The sequence below is a fragment of the Protopterus annectens genome, chromosome 12.part0 (genome assembly GCF_019279795.1).
Source record: "Protopterus annectens isolate FY-2018-M chromosome 12.part0, PAN1.0, whole genome shotgun sequence".
NCBI classification, from domain to species: domain Eukaryota; kingdom Metazoa; phylum Chordata; order Ceratodontiformes; family Protopteridae; genus Protopterus; species Protopterus annectens.
Genome location: NC_056746.1, coordinates 284,415,532 through 284,432,448, shown reverse-complemented (window position 1 = coordinate 284,432,448; position 16,917 = coordinate 284,415,532). Strand labels below are relative to the sequence as shown.

Genomic DNA, 16,917 nt, shown 5'->3' with positions numbered 1-16,917 from the left:
CTGTTCTGAGCTAGTACAAAATGGAACAAAATGCACTGACCCTTCTGACATTGCCAACATCTTGGCTGACAGGTTCAGTGCAAATCCCCCCTCCCACCACCACCTACAGGGCCTATTACCATTCCAGGGGATTGTGCAAGTCCAATTATTACTGATATGTTGGTTAACAAGGCTCTATCTAAAGCTAAAAACACTGCCTCCATAGGACCAGATGGTGTCCCAGGCTGTGTCATACGCGTCTCCAAAAGGAATTAACCCCGCATCTTAATACCCTGTTCAGTCTCAGCCTCTCCACAGGATATGTGCCCATAGAATGGCGCATGGCAACAGTGTTCCCGCTACACAAGGGTGGGGCCACAACTGACCCTGGGAACTACCGACTAATAAGCCTGACCAGTCTGATCTGTAAGGCTATGGAGTGAATCATTATGGAACTCATAAATGGAGAGATTGGGAACCTCCAGTCGCTGGACCCCACACAGATCGGCTTCAAGGGCAGATCATGCCTCCTGAACCTGGTGGATTTCTTTGAGACAGTTACTCAGGCTATAGATAAGGGACAGGAGGTACACACGGCTTACCTTGACCTTGCTAAAGCATTTGACACCATTCCCCATTCAGGTGTTACTAATAAGCTCACCAGCCTGGGCATAAACCATTACGTCAAAAGATGGATCGCAAACTGGCTCTCAGACAGATCCCATAAAGTAAGAGTAGCGGGATCTATGTCCGAATCCAGACCAGTAACGAGTGGTGTGCCTCAGGGCTCTGTCCTGGGGCCCCTCCTGTTTGGCATACACTTCTCAGAAGTACAGGCAAGCACGGAAGGGCTGTGGCTGACTAAGTTTGCGGATGACTGCAAACTGAGTGCTATAATAGAGTCTCCGGCCGACATGGAGATCCTCCAGAAGGGCCTAAATGAGACTGATGCATGGTGTCAAAGCCATGGTCTCAAGCTAAATGCAAAAAATGCGTAGTAATCCCCTTTGGAAAAAACAGAGTACCCGCAAACTACAACATAGGAGATAATCCCCTGAAATCTGAAGAAGAAATAAGGGATCTAGGGACCCAAGTAGATAGCCAGCTTTCCTTTGATAACCATGTTGCCAAAGTGGTTAGAAAATCCTTCTATGTGACCCATCTGATCATGAAAGGGTTTGCATCAAGATCTAAGGATGTAATGGTGCCCCTCTACTCTTCCCTCATCAGACCCATTATTGAGTGCAATGCACCAACTGGAATGTACCTGGCTAGACATCTCCAGCAGCTGGAGAGATCACAGAGGTACCTAACCAAGAGGATTACTGGCCTCAAACAGTTGCCCTATGCAGCACGATTGAAAAAGCTAAGACTGTTCTCTGTTGCATACCGCTTTCTCAGAGGCGATCTCTGTCTAATGTACAGAGCCATGTCCAACCCAGAATTGTTGAACATGCTCCATCTTAGCAAAACCAAATCTACTCGAGCTACACACTCTAGGGATATAAACCTCAACACAACAATGAATAGAACATGCTGGAGGGATAGATTCCCTTCGCAGAGACTTCCCTTACTATGGAACAGGGTCCCGATGTACATAAGACAGAGCCCCTCACTATCACTCTTCAAGACGAACCTTGATGAGTGGATGGGTAACAAAGTTCACACCGGGGATCATACCAACAGCACTACTAGATAGGGGCCAAGGGTACTAGCTGCTAGTACAAGGGTCTAGGGAACTACTAAAGGGGCGGTGAATACCGCACAACGTGGCTGGGCTAATATATGCCTTCGGGCAGATAGCCCAGTACTAACCTATGAACCTATAATGTGAAAGATATGTTGGTTCATAGTTATTATACCACACCGGTTCTATATAGGAGCATGGGTGTGGGAGAAGTTGGTACCATTCCCTGTAAGCATTGTTCTTGTGTACATATAGCTCAGTTTTTTGACAGAATTAATGATGTGATTTATACATCTAAGGAGTTGTATAGTTGTAGTACAGAAGGGGTAGTATATGCCCTCAAGTGCCCATGTAATCTTTTTTTTTTTTTTTTTTTTACATAGGAGAAACAAAAGGAGCATTTAGAACCAGGCTTTTAGAACATCTGAGAGATATATTGCCATGCATTCTTCTTTGTACCATATTGGGAATGAAAAACTTCTTCAGGGTACCTACCATATTAGAAAAGATAAAAGTTTTTATGGACAGTGACTTAAAATAGAAGCTACTTTTTAAACAGAGTTTATTTTAAAATATGGTACTCTGACCCCTAATGGCCTAAATTTAGAATGCAATTGGAAAGTGTTTTTATAAAGTACAGGGTTCTTGAACTGAATTTTTTATTTTGCTTGAATGTTTTTTTTTTTATTTAATTGTTTAACTGAATTATTTTTATTGGTGGATTTTTTAATGCAGTCGTGTATTTAATTGTTTGCTACTGTTATGCTTTTTGACTCTCGAAAGGCCTTTTTGGCCAAGGTGCTGGAGCTTGCATTGGTTTTTGTATATTTTACATTAAAGTTTGGATCTCTTTCACTGGCTTTGGTTGTTATTTTATACAAAATCAGAATTGCCTAGACATAGTATGGCCTTGCTGAGTCTAATTATGATGTCTGCCAAAAAAGCAATTACTAGAAAATGGAAATCAAAGTCTAAACCAATTTTACTAGAAGTAGCAAACACAGTAACAGATACTACACTTGATCTTAGCCAAAAGGCCGAAAAGCGATGCGAAAATAGTAACAGAGATAAAACAACTGGAATTGGGAACTTTAGAAAAGGGTAGGAGCAAATTACATAGGAAAAAATGGGCAATGTGGGATCAATACATGGGGAGGAGGAATGAGGTTTAAAAGAAGGCAGGAACTGAATAAGCTATGAAATGGCTGACTAACAAAGACTGGATATAAGTGAATGTTTGCAGCTGCAGTTGTGTTGGCATGGTTTGTAATGTATAATGTTTGCAATTGAGATTGTGTCAATATGGTTTATTTTCATTTACATAAATGCATGATAATTTAATGAAGATGTTTCTTGTTTAAAATAAAAAAAGAGTGACCAGGTCTTTACAACTTGGTCTGGAAAGGGAGACATCCTCAAAAGACTTTGCATAAATGCTGAGAAGTCAAGGAAGAGAATAGTTAATTTCATGATGGCAAGCAGAAATGGCAACAATATGCAATATGATGGTAGAGAAACATGATCCCTGGTCAAACAAGTCAGCTAATAAATAGGAGCTTGGCAGTGACTGGAGCCATTAAAGGGGTCTACTCCTTGCTGCATAGCTCAAGAGTAGAATTTGAACCATTTGTCTTTATAAACTTTCCTGGTAGAGGGTTTTGGTGAAGCTAGAACTAAATCACCCAGGAAGGCAGGTAATATGGGTCTCTGCCCATAGTAGTAAAATAAACATGACATTAAGTTTGAGGGGTGAATGTCTGGGTTAGGCTTGCCAGACAGATGCAATAAGAGTCTCAGATAAGATGACAGAAAGAGGGGACGTTATTGTAAAATGAGGTCAAAGTAAAGAAACCATATCTGTTGGGGCCAAAACAGTGCTAAGAGAAAAAATGGAACTATGAGAATGACTTTGCCTCTGCACAGTTTTGCTTTACATATGAATTTCATTACTAGGAGCAGGGGAAGGAAGACAAAAAGGAGAACTGGGGCCAAGGAAGGATCACAGTGTCTCTGAGAGTTTAAACCTGAGAAGGGATCAGGGAAAAGATGTTGCTGCATTTGATGCTGGACAGTGAGGTAAAGAGGTTGTGTCAAGGTTTACCCCAACAATAAAACATTTTGTTTACCACATACATCCTTAAAGACTACTTGTGAGGCATTAAAAGACATCTGCACAATTTACTTGCTCACGAATGGGCTTGTCCCGAGATGTGTGTTGATATTAGAAGAACTTTGATATGACAGTCCATTCCCATGCTCTCACTGCTTCTCAACAAAGTGGGTTGGATCAGACTCCTTCTTGCTTGTAGATGTACCACACCATTGCCATGTCATCTCAGTGGATGGCTATTGCACCCTGGGGAAGAAACCACTGTTATTTCTAATATGTTGACACACATGGATCTCCTGTTGATTTCACACACCCAAACCATCTGCCCCACAAAGTATCCCATCAACCCAATTAAGACATGTTCATGGCAACTGTGGTCATCGGGATGGGAAGGGAATGTTGGCCCATTTAAATGGTTGAAGCCACCAAAGAAGACTTTTTGTAAGAGTTGAACAATGACAAAGTATAGTGCTTTGGATCCTGAAACTGAGAAAGCCAGACTTTGACAGTCCACTGAAATATTCCCTTATAGAATCTTGCCAATTTTCATCAAAGCTGCCATTAGTCCTAATGGTTTCAGAATTAAGGCTGCTGTGGGTTTTGGCTGGTTGAGCAAAGATCTGATGTTGTCCTGCACTGCTATGACCTAGTAAATAGGAAGGAATGCAGTCATGGTTGTAGTGTCAGGTGGCATCCTAAGAAGGTTAATTACTGAATTGGCTCTAAGTTGGATTTCTGTAGGTTTGTGGATATTCCTAAGGACAAGCATAGTTACAGTGAGTCTTACCTTGCTCATAGTTACAGTGAGTCTTACCTTGCTTTGAGCAGTCAGAGAAGTCCTGCAGTGGAACTATCCACTTTGAAAACAACCTGGCAGCTATACTAAGTCTGGCTCTGAATTGGTAGTGACCTACTCCCACCCAGACGTGTGGGAACTCCTCGACACCTTGGCCTTTTTATGTGCAGGTAGGTGTCTTGAAGGTTCAAACAGTACAGTACAGCCAATCTCCTTCTTGAAGACAAATTATGACTGACAGCACCACAATCATCCGTTAAGTTTTTGTTTCTTTACAAACTGTTTTAAACTACTGAGATCCAATACTGGTCAACAGTGTTTCAACTCCCTGGGTACCAGAAAGAATCTTGAATATAACAGATTCTTTCTGGTATGGTGAGACCACAAAGATTACTGTTTTCTACATGGTTTGTTACCTTTTGTAATGCAAACTTTTCTTCTTGATGGGGGGTGTGTCTCAGAGAGGACAGCATAGATTGTCTGCAAAATGAGTATTCAGTAGCTACTGAATATAACTTCTCTGATCTAATTGTCTTGAGCTAAAGCCAACTATTTTGTGTGTACAGGGAAATTCAACCTCCAAACGGTTCCATAAGTGGGCAGTTAGGGCTTTACAGGTTATGTTGTATATTTCCTGGCAAGGATTGCAGAATCCTTTGTTTTGTGGACAACATCTGCCTCTGGGGTGAAAGTCCCCTGGAGAATCCACCACATCCATAGTTTGTTTCCTTGCTGGTTATATGGGAACTGATGGGATTTACAAAACCAAAGGTTCTCTGCTCCCTTTTGATTCCTTGAGAAGGATCTTTATGGGGCTGAGAACCTTACTCCAACAGCAGTGATGAACTTGCCCTCTTTTCACTCTACAGCAGACATGCCTTGTAAATCCAGACAACCTTATCTCAGCCTGCCTTCTCATTACTATGCTAGACTCAGACATTCCTGCTGCTCCATCTGCTGTATTATGAAACAACTTAATACACACCATGACTTTCACAGCTGCACTGGGATTCCAACTATTTTTGGTTATCCTCCGAGGGATTCAAGGGCCTTGTCTGCCAACTCCTTCTGCAGCCTAATCATAAGCATCAAGTAGTTCAAGAAGCATACTGCAAATGTACATGATACATAAACACACATACTCAACAGGTTTCTCATTCTGGATTTCTTATCCATGGTATGAATAGCCTGAACATCATCAGGGATGCTTTTTCTTGTGGCATCTAAGACAACAAAAGAACAAATGGTCCCTTTCTCAAAAATGGCCTGTCCTTGGGAATCTGCTTTCCAGCTTTCATTTGATTGGTTTAACTATGTAGGGCTCCTTCCATGCAAATTAACAAACCAGATCCACCATCTTATCAGTGGTGAAACTACTCAGACTGCTGAAGTGGAGGACTGAAACACCCCCTGAAGGATATTTTCCTTAAGTGGGGTAAGTGGCTCTAAATGTTCTCCACTTCATGTCATGGATTTCACCAAATTTAGTGCCTTCTGGAGGCAGTGGGGAGAAACTTTACCTTTGTCAAGATTCTTATCAGCTGTGTCGGACTCAGTAGGGGAGTTCAACTGCTTCCTCATGCACACACTCTTTCTGCTCTCAGGGTTCATCTGAGGGTTCAGGTGAGTGGTCACCTCCTTACTGTCTGGGTACCAAGGCGTCTTCTAGTCCTTGGTTCTGTTAGGAGGAACAATGCTAACCGAAGGCAATACAGCGAGTGTTATGCATGGGGACTGTTGACCTGAACTGGTCCTCCCCAATGCCAAAATAACAGAACTTCTTCCTGGCACCACAGCACCTAACTCAGCCACTGTCATCAAAACTGTCAAATTTGAGTCCACAGAAAGCAAGAGATTTCCCCCCCAAAAATTGTTGACACAGGTCTCTTGTCTCCAACAATACCCATCATCAAGACCACGGTGCAACAGAAGAGCAGGGTTTTGGCAATTAAGCATCAAAAGCTAACAATGACACAGAGAATGGTCCCAAAGGGAGTGGGGTTGTCCTCGGTACTGAAGAATGAATGCCAACAACATTGGGCCTAGTGGGAATCACTGACAGTAACTGGCTGTGATCTTACCTGTATCGAGGGGATTGGCAGTGTGGAGAAGGTCACTGTTTGTGCTGAAGAACAACAGCACAATTCCAATTATTTCCCCTATACTCCTGGTGCCGATGCTGGGCCCAAGTAGAAGCCATGAATACAGATGGTGCAGGCTCGCCTGCAGCTGCCTCAAAATAGAAGGCAGGGAGATGAAACCTACTTCCAGTTGACCCTATAAAAAGACCAACAGCATGGTCTACTAACCCAAAGACAATGTAGGACTACAAGAAATAAAACTCCTTCCAAACACGGCTGCAAAGACGGTTTAAAGTGTATAAAGAATAACAAAACTTTAATTGAACAGGTAAGTGCTTTCACAGAGTCTTTCTAACCAAGTGGTCTACTTTTTAATCTAGGGTTACTCCTGGGGGATCTAAAGGACATAGCTGAAGCTGGCTTGGAATGAAAAAAATCTGATAACTAATGTTCTGAAGAGAAGATCATGAGGATCCTAGAATCCAAGAACTTGGGGACCACACTCTTTACATGTTTTAAACTCAAAAACTTTTTTCTTTATCCATTAGAACAACAAGATGTAGTATTAGGAAAAAAAACAAAAGAATTGGTCACTGGCAAGGTAACAAAACTGTGATTTAAACACAAAAACAACAGTCATCAAATATCAACAATATCTAATGCCTACGAACTGCAGGCCTGGAGAGGTCTAACTATATACAATAACAAAGCAAAACAGATGAACTTGAAAAATATCTAAGACAAAAAATTAAGGGAAAATTTTAAACTACAATGAGTCAGTGATGCTGTTGTTTAAAGCAGGGAAGAAAAAAACGTCTGGATGGGAAATGGTACAAAATGAAAGGTGGTGGTGGTACAGATACAAACATTTCAAAACGACTAATCTAACAAAGAAACTGTTTTAAGAAAAAAACACTGAAATTATTAATTTATTGTAGGAATGGTTAAAGTGTATTAGAGTATTATATGGCTGAAAGTAGTGACTTATCTGTCACGAAAGGCAATTTTCATCACAAAATCTGACACAATTTGAGCAGAGAGATTTAGAATTTCCGTGATGACAGTAGTAATGAAATCTGAATCACTGCACTGTAAAAAGGAGGAGAAGCTTGTGATTCTACAAAATTCAAATTTTACCAAAGCGAGTATGCCTGCAGTGACCAGTCCAAAACTATTACTGTACATGGAGAGCATGTCACACAATGGAAAACCTCAACAGATCCTTGTTCCCTGGCCTTGCCTGGAATGGTGGGTCATAAAGATCCCATGTTCCATATCTGCAAGTTCATTACTGATCAACCTTTTGTCCATTCCATGTTTCTTTTATGCTGCTCTTCTCTCTGGGATTTTTTTGGCTTCAGGCAGCTGATGAGGGCATCCAGCTGATGCCTGCACCAAGCCTTTAAGATTCCTCTGGTCTAAGTAGGCCATCAAAGATTTCACCTGCTAAAGGACCATTATATTTTTGAACATCACACACTGCTCAGTTTGCTCACTGGGAATTGTGCAAAGTGGCTGAAAAACACTGGAAACGAGCCACAAAGCATCATAGAAAATGATGGAAGTCTACATCACATGGGATCATCCATTACCAACAGTTCAAAATATAGATGGTAGAAAACCAGATATAATAGTCCAAGAAAAAGGCAAAAGTAGCACTGATCATTGAAATTTCCACACCCAGTGACTACAGTGTCCTGCGTACAGAGAGGCACAAAGTCATAAAATATCAGGATTTGCAAGCAGAAATGAGAGCAATGTGGAAGAAAGATACCCAAATACTTCCAATAGTAGTAGGAGCAATGGGTCTTATAAAAAGAGAGTCTACAATCGTACTTAGATATGCTACCAAAACATACAACTCTATACGACCTGCATGAAGAGTCATTACTGGGCACATTGCGGGTGATGCGAAGAGCACCTTTGGCTGACAAAGAGTGAAACAATACTAATATCATGAACTTTAATTGTACTTTGACTTGGGAATGGTGTCCATTCCAATCATGGTATTAGAAATCCAAATGATTTGGAGAAATTAAAAAGGAAACTTGACTTTCTCCTCTTCCAAGCAAAAATAAATAAAATAAAATAACATATAAACAAATAAAAAAAAAAAAACACTGCAAATAAAAATATTTTAGTAGAATCTTCCTTAAGTAAGTATACTTTCTAGTTAACTTTGCTAGTGATATAAACTTTAGAACATTAATGGAAGATTTCAAATTTTTCAATCCAAAAATTTTAGAAAACAGTAAGAAATTCTCTACGGAGGCCAATTATTTAACAACATACAAAATGCAAAAAAAGTTCCCCATATGGGCAAAATTCAGTCTGATGCCTAGAGGGAAGCCAGTGGATAGACGGACTGACAACAGATCACTTTTTGTAAAAAAAAAGGCTTCAGCTGCTCTTTCATTTAAATGTGCATCAAGCTGACATTCTAGGTTGTGGGAGGGGCTTAGTTCACTCTGGATTATCTGGTACATTCTGAAAATTGGGGACAGGAAGGGTGAACATCTGCTGATGGCTCATTCCCATGGAAAAGGCTTCATAACGTACCAGTGTTCCCTGTGATGGCCTTTCGGGAAGCCTAATTTGTCTAAGGGCGAACTTTACACCGTGTTACCAGAAAAAAAAGGGTTAGCCTCAGGACAGGCAGAAAAGCTTACAGACTAGAGGCATCTGGCACAGTTCCAAGACAGAATTTGTCCTGCTCTGCTGCTTAGTTATATTGCTCAGTTGTTTCATTCTTCTTACTGTGGACAGCACCCTCCAGCTTCTCTTCTAGAATTAAACTGTTCCAGAAAAAAAAAATCAAAGAGGAAGTTAATAACTTTAGAGTTTTGCTAATTTGGCTGACTAATTTCCCTTCTGAGGCAACTGGCAGAGCTGATCTGAATTTCTTGCCCTAGAAAGCTGCATTCTTGCGCACTTTATAAGGGCATGGTAGCATTAAAACCAGTCTCTCTCATATTCCTATAAAAGATACTGGAGAGTGCTTGGAATGAAAGGTTTAGCCTTTGCAATTCTATGACTAACCTCAGAATACAGGGGAGCAGCTGTTCCAATGTGTGGATCCCAGGAAACTGCTTAGAATTTATACTAACAGGACAAAAACATGTCCAGAAAGTTTCTTATGAATAGCTAGGTTGTTAAGCAAGTCTACATTATTACAACCCATTCAGACACTTCTGTAGGTTTTTAAGGGATTTCAGAAGGGAGACTTGCAAGACAAGTCCCAGGCTTTTTCACATGTTTATTAAGCACCACAGGTATGTTAAGCTATGCTGAAGATGTCTACTCCACCCTGTACACTGTGTCTTGGTATTCTACCCAAATATTATGCATTGGAGAGGCAGGAATAGAGAAATAATACAGTACAGTTGTGTGAGATACTCACCCCATTACTGTCTACCCAAGAGCTCCTTCGTTCCACCCCCCCCCCCAAATCTATGTTGATTGCTTCATGTTGGTTTGTTTTGTTTATTTTATGCTGAAGGTTGCTTAGTTGAACACTGAGTGGGAGTGAGGTGCCAAATCACCCTATCCAGTGCACTGCACTGCAAGGACCAGCAAAATGAAGGGCTATGATTGCAGGGTGGCATTAACACTGGTGGGTGCTTTACCTATCAGTCCTATTAGAGCCTGGTTATGAGAGGGGCAATATCTGCTTGGTCATCATATGTAGGCACTGGTGGTAAGCTGCCTGGGAGAACAAAGAAAGGGGGGGTTACTTAAAGTTATATTCCTGAATGGCAGTTACAAGCCAGACGCCTGCAGTTCTTGGCACTATAATCCAAAAGTTCAGCCCCCCCCCCCCCCTACACTCTGCAGGAGTGGCAGTTCTAGCTGTACTGGGACCTGGCTAACACAGACTACAGAGAGGGACTCTGTTCACTGTCATATTTGTCTGTATGACAATGGACTGCTGCCTTCAGGTGCCATTATCCAAATGTTATATATCACAGATATAATGAAATGGAGTGAATTATCTTTTGCTATGGTGTCTTTTTCCCACAACTGTATTATACTCGTCACAGCAATCCTGCAAGAAGACCCCTTGAGTAAGCAACTGCTAAAAGCCCTCTTCTGATGGTCACAAGCAGCTCAGAAAAGTTCTAAAAATACTGACTACCCTGCTCAGCAAAGAGTGTGCCACTTGATAATGCATGTCATGGTTTCTTGTACTGCACTAGGAAGGCATGCCCAGCCACTGCAGCCCCAGTCCAACCCCAATTCAATGAACGAGCACACTTAAAAGACAAACAAGAATAGAAAATCACACACCTGCATGACTTTTAGGAATGTTCATTCACCAAAGATGAACAGAAAGGCTATTCACGTACATGGAAGCATTCAAAAAATAATCTTATTGAAAATCAACTCGTATTGTGCTCCTATCTGTTTTATTTGACTTTGAAGGCCCCTTGCTGTAAATAACTTGACTTCTAGAAATAATGTCAAGCAATATAGAATAAACCTCCCAGAGAAACCAAAGTGAAAGAAAGGCCAAGAGGCAAGGGCTCATTATACAAAATCCTGAAGTAGGAGGTTAGATTTCTGGAATAATGGCCCTCAAAATAATGCCTGGTGACAATGTGACATGATGACCAGGTGGCAGCAGAAGGTGGTAGTGAAAGCAGATGCACTCCTGATGGAGTGGCATTTGACAGCAGCTTTTTTCAACATGTTGTTGGTCACCTAATGGCAAAAGACAAATGTGTTTGCAATCCATCTACACCGGGGTTTGCTTAACCACAGCAAGAAGTACAAAATACAATTGTGTGAAATCTTACCATAACAGTATATGTCCCTCTCTTCACCTTTGCAGTATTCTTAACATGAGGGATCCACTGCCAACAATGATCCGATGTCCAGCAAGTACACCAAAGCCTTTAGGTTGTTAACGATACACCACATGTCACACATATGCTCCCTGCACAAGGTGAAGGGCATAAAGATGACGGCCGGATGTATCATCCTCAGAACTGAGAGCTCCAGGAGGAACACTAACCCTAGGACACCAAAGGGTAACACACACATCCAGAGGGACAAAAGACCAGGGGGAGAAGAGAGGGAGTGAATACTGTAACAGTGACGAGAAGGACATCTACTGTTGGGTAAGATTTTACACAACTGTACTATGCCCTTCCATTTTACTGTTGCAGTACTCATAACATGAGGGACAGTGCCAATGCTCAGGAAGAAGACAGGGAGGAGGAAGAGCCATCACAGCCTTCTAGGAACCCATGAAGAATGGCCCTAGCAAAACCAGCTCTAGTACTGGGTATGATATCCACTTGTAATGCTTGATAAAGGTATGCACTGAAAACCAGGTAGCTGCCTCAAGGATAGCATCAGTATCCAAACATTTGAAAAAAGCACCAGAAGAAGCCACAGCCCTAGTGGAGTGATCCTTAACCACAGAAGGAAGGCTCTTACCATAAGAATAACAAAAAAGGCTACAGAAATCCAAGAGGAAATAGTCTGCTTGGAAACTGCTAAACTTAATGATCTAGGATGAAAAGAAACAAAAAGCTGATCAGATTTTCCAAAAACTTTAGTTTTGTCCAAATAAAATCTGAGTTGCCTATGCACATCCAAAGTGTGCAACACTTTCTCACTAGCAGATTACAGAAAAAAGTGGGAAAATTAATACACTGATTAAGAGATGACTCATTCACCAACTTGGACATATAAGAAGTAATGTACAAAGAGACACTCTGTCCTTATAAAAAACTAAAAAAGGAGGAACAGCCATAAGGGCTTGAAGCTCAGCCACCCTTCTGGCAGAAGTAAAGGTATTTAGGAGCAGAAGAAATATGTTTTGTATTTTGCTTCTTTTTTACAGAGACATCTGCCTTATAAAATGCAGAAGCTTCCAACATCGGCCTACACTCAATAATTGTAGTTGGGAATTCCTCTCTTACCAGTACCTGAGGAACCCCCCCCCCCCCCAAGGCACTTTGGTGATAACTGGTCACGGTTCCCCCTGAATGTCCAAAACAGACATCTTTAAGGCCTCTGAGGACATGCAAGCAGCCAGATCCATGCCAGCCTCTGAACTGGTTGCAGCAGAGGAATCCAACCCAAGCATCAGACAATCCTCCGGGCTTTCACCAGCCTTGAGAGAGACACCTGGTGGAGGAGCATAGCCAGCATTGGCACCCACCAAACCCGGGGCCATGGGGAGCCCCTGATTATCTTCCCGAGAATGAGGGCCCCCATGCAGCAGCTGCAGGTCTCTCTACCTTTTCTATTCGGTTTTGGCACCTTGTGGATATCTGCACAGATATGTGACATGACGTCATCGATTGGCGAATCACAAACTTTTCTCTCTCTCTCTTTTTTTATTTGCTTGCCTGTAAGCTGCACTCAATCAGGTCTGCTTCAGTGAAGCAGATACCTGATTGGTTGCAGCAACCAGGGAAGTAAGTTGTCCTTTTTTTTTTTATTTATTTTTTTTTACAAGGAAGTGCTTGTGGGACCTGACCTACGTTCTCTAGCACATACCTGTCAGTCTCTGAGCACAAGAAATCTGCACAAAGATGAAAATAAGCACTTTATTCTTAGAGAACAAATAACATCACTACATTAACACCCCTCCATGAGTGAAATATTTATTTGCAATACAGCAAAAAAAAAAAAAAAAAAAAAAAAATATATATATGCACACACACACACACACACACACACACACACACACATATATACATATGTAAGAACATTCAGGGTATGTTATGGCTTGAGAGTTGAGACTGAGGAGGTTTTATTGGATGGGAAGGTTATCAATGAATACTAGATCTCCCAAACATAAAAAAGATACAATGTTCAGACTAAATAGAGGGGAGCTTCAAGGACAAATTTTGGGACAGGGCACAACATACAAACTGAATTAAGCAAATTCAAAGCTGAAATTAAGAGAATCTACTAGCTGGTGGTCAAGTTATGGAGCTCCATACCTCTGCAAATTGTAAAATTTGAACAACTGGATGAGGTTAAAATACTGAGAGGTCAGTAGAATGAGTGTGCAATATTATAACTTTAGCTGGTTTGAAAGCTCTATCAATCATCCATACAGAGTACTAGATCGTTAGTAAATGTTATTTAAAGAGGAAAACTTGGTCTAAATAGTTATTTGCTGCATCCTTTGTAAAATATTGGACAAAAAAAAAAGAAAATTTATGAAGTGGAATTTGTTGTGATGAGGAACAATAGACAGTGAAGCTACTCTCAAAGCAGCATCAGTTGCTATAGCCTCAGGTCTGGAAGTGTTAAGCTTCACTTATTAAGTACTACACACTGATGAATGCCCACAGAGTCATCAGCAAGGGAATGCACATTTGTCACATTTCAAGTGAAGTAAAGCTAATCACTTAACTTTCTCTACTGTTTCAGGTTTCACACAGCCCATCCAAGGGCTTACAGATTGTTTTTTGTTACATTGGCATCACTTTAGCTGTTGCTACTCCTGCTTGGCAGGTGTATTCCTTGCTCTACCCACAATTCCTACTCACTCTTTCTCTCTCTCTCACTCACACACTCACACACACACACACACACACACACACACACACACACACACACACACACACTACACTTATAACATACAAAACACCACACTTTAATCACTGTTATGCCAATCTGCTCACTACTGATTACCTCACTTCCACACTCACTAACACTTTACCTTGCACATTAATCACATTTTTCTTACTCCCAACACTCCATCTAACTTTTTAACATGTTAATCCACTAAATGTCCAACATACTTCTTCCAACCCTGCTTGCTTGCATTAACTCCTAGAGTCACTGCCAAGCCCTGCTCACATCATCTACCCTTAACCTCAACTTACTCTTACTCTACATCTCCTAGCTTGTAACCGGTCTCATCCCAATCCTTCATCAAATACACACATATCAAAGAAACATACAACAACCCAGCATGGAGAACCAAAAGCTCAAAAACAAGCACAGCAAAATGGTCTTACCACAACCACTCCTCCATCACTTTTGTCCTTGAAGGACATCCATCCCAACCCTGGACCTCGTCACCAAACCAGGCTCCAAGACTACACTATTACCACATCCACCCTATACCAGCCACCTCCTACTACACTTAACAATCTGCTTCCCATGCATCTTAATTTCATAAGTATTTAAAGCAAATTCCCTGACCTACATACATGCATAGCAGCACACACCCTGACATACATATTGCTACTGAAACCTGGCTAAAAACTAACACCAAAGATGAAGATATCCTCTCCCCAGGGTATAATATAAGAAATTATAAACATAAAAAAACTGGAAGAGTAGCCATCTTCTACAGTAACACCCTGAACTTCACCAACTACCCTAATCTACTACCCAGTTTCAACAATGCTGAAATAATTACTTCAGTTCTGCACCTCAACAAACACAAGAGCATATGTATCATAGTTATATGCTCCTCCTGGTGGTAATGCCCCATTCTTTTTAGAAATCCTAGACTGGACCTCACACGATATACAAAATGAAACCATCATACTAAGTGACTAACATAGACTACTTCATTATTAACTTCAACCCGCCATCCCTATCAATTAACCTCTTTGGTTTCATTCAACTGTTCACCTTCCCAACCATAAATAATAAACATATTAACACTCAATCATAAATAATAAACATATTAACAATCAATCTTACACTGGATTTGTGCAACCTCCCCATCTAAAATCAACAGTGCTGGCTGACACCATCAGTGACCCCTCCCCGCCTTGTTTAATCCACCATTCGATTACAAGGTTGGGAAATGCTTTAAATCTGTAACATCTATGGCTTCAGGAGGCACTGGCTTAATTGAGATATTTCCTAAATGATTATTAGTGCACTGTCTGGATTAGGGAAGGTGCGTTTGAAATGATGCAAGAAAAACAAAGGTTGAACAACAAAATTAATTTCTTTCCTTAATAATAATTTCTGTTCAAGTTATCATTGGATGAAAAGGCTGTGTAAAAGGAAAAAAAAACTTAAAAATTCTCATGAGAACATATAGAAAGTTATAGCTTCTTGAAAAAGCTGAAGCCAAAATGTGAGAAAAAGAAGAAAAAAGTAATGTGTGTGGTAGGGAGAGCACTGGAGGATGTGTGTGTATGTGCGTGTTGAGGACTGAAACAGTAGGCAGTGCCTAGGGCACTATCTCACCTAAGTCCAGCCCTGTACACACAGTTGTACTGATTACTTGCTGCAACTAAATGCCTGTAACTGTGAATGTCCCTTTGGTAGATGGGCCAACACAGTATGGTACATAGGCCTGTTGTAATGCAAGACATCATAGCTACAGGTCAAGTCTGTGCATACTACTTCTAAAAGGTTGCACATGAACTAAAATGTTGCTTAGCGGAAGTGACAGGGTGTTACTTAGTTTGAAAGTCCCTAGGGATCCCCCAAGTTGACATTTGTTGGGGGCCCCCAAAATGCTAACATTGACCCTGTGGAGGAGGGACAGCTGAAGAATTGGACCTGAAGTTTTTGGCCGCCTTCTTCGAACACGGCTGACCCTCAATCTGGGAAGTACCCTCCATAGGGTCTTTCATTAAAAGTTTTAGATGGTGGTCTTATAGACAGATAGTGAGGGATGAAAAGTGACTACATACAATCTGTGGAACAAAAGCCTGTCAAATAGTGCAGGACATATGGTCGGGAGAAGCACCTAAACAAAACAAACAGTGCTCGTGACAGTCTTTATGGGGAATCTGCCTCCCACACTGGCATTTACCCTTTCTGGATGACATGAAACCCCACACCACAAAAGCAAAACAGGATAAGCAAAAAACCTCCGTGAGGTACTTAACTGAATGGTTAGGTAAACCACCAATGACTTGAGTGATCAGACTGACCATCAAAGATGGTGTTCAGACTGTTGGCAAAGAAGTTCAGAGAATGATATGTCCGGATGTCACCTTTATGCCCTATGCCTTGTGCAGGGAGCATACATTTGATGTACGGCATACTGTTAACCCAAAGGCTTTGATATACTGGGAGGATGCTGGGAGGCTCTTGGATGGTGATCCATCATGTTAAGAATACTGTGACAGTGAAATGGAAGGACATCAAAGGAGACAAGCAACTGGTTTAGTATTCCTGAACTGATATATCACCTACATGTAGAAGCTGAATTGGCAGTCTACATTATGGTTAAGAAGGCCTCATTGTCCCACTGATTGTGACCCCAAAAAGAAAACTAGGAAATGAACTGACTCATTTAAGGACAATTTGGGCA

The 16,917-nt window shown here is 41.2% G+C and overlaps 1 protein-coding gene and 1 pseudogene across 1 annotated transcript in view; both read right to left on the bottom strand.

The window, feature by feature from the left end:
- Nucleotides 1-16,917, bottom strand: part of TRAP1 (TNF receptor associated protein 1) — a 950,501-nt gene that overhangs the window by 39,088 nt on the left and 894,496 nt on the right. The window lies entirely within an intron of this gene.
- LOC122817423 lies at nt 2,512-2,715 on the bottom strand (annotated as a pseudogene).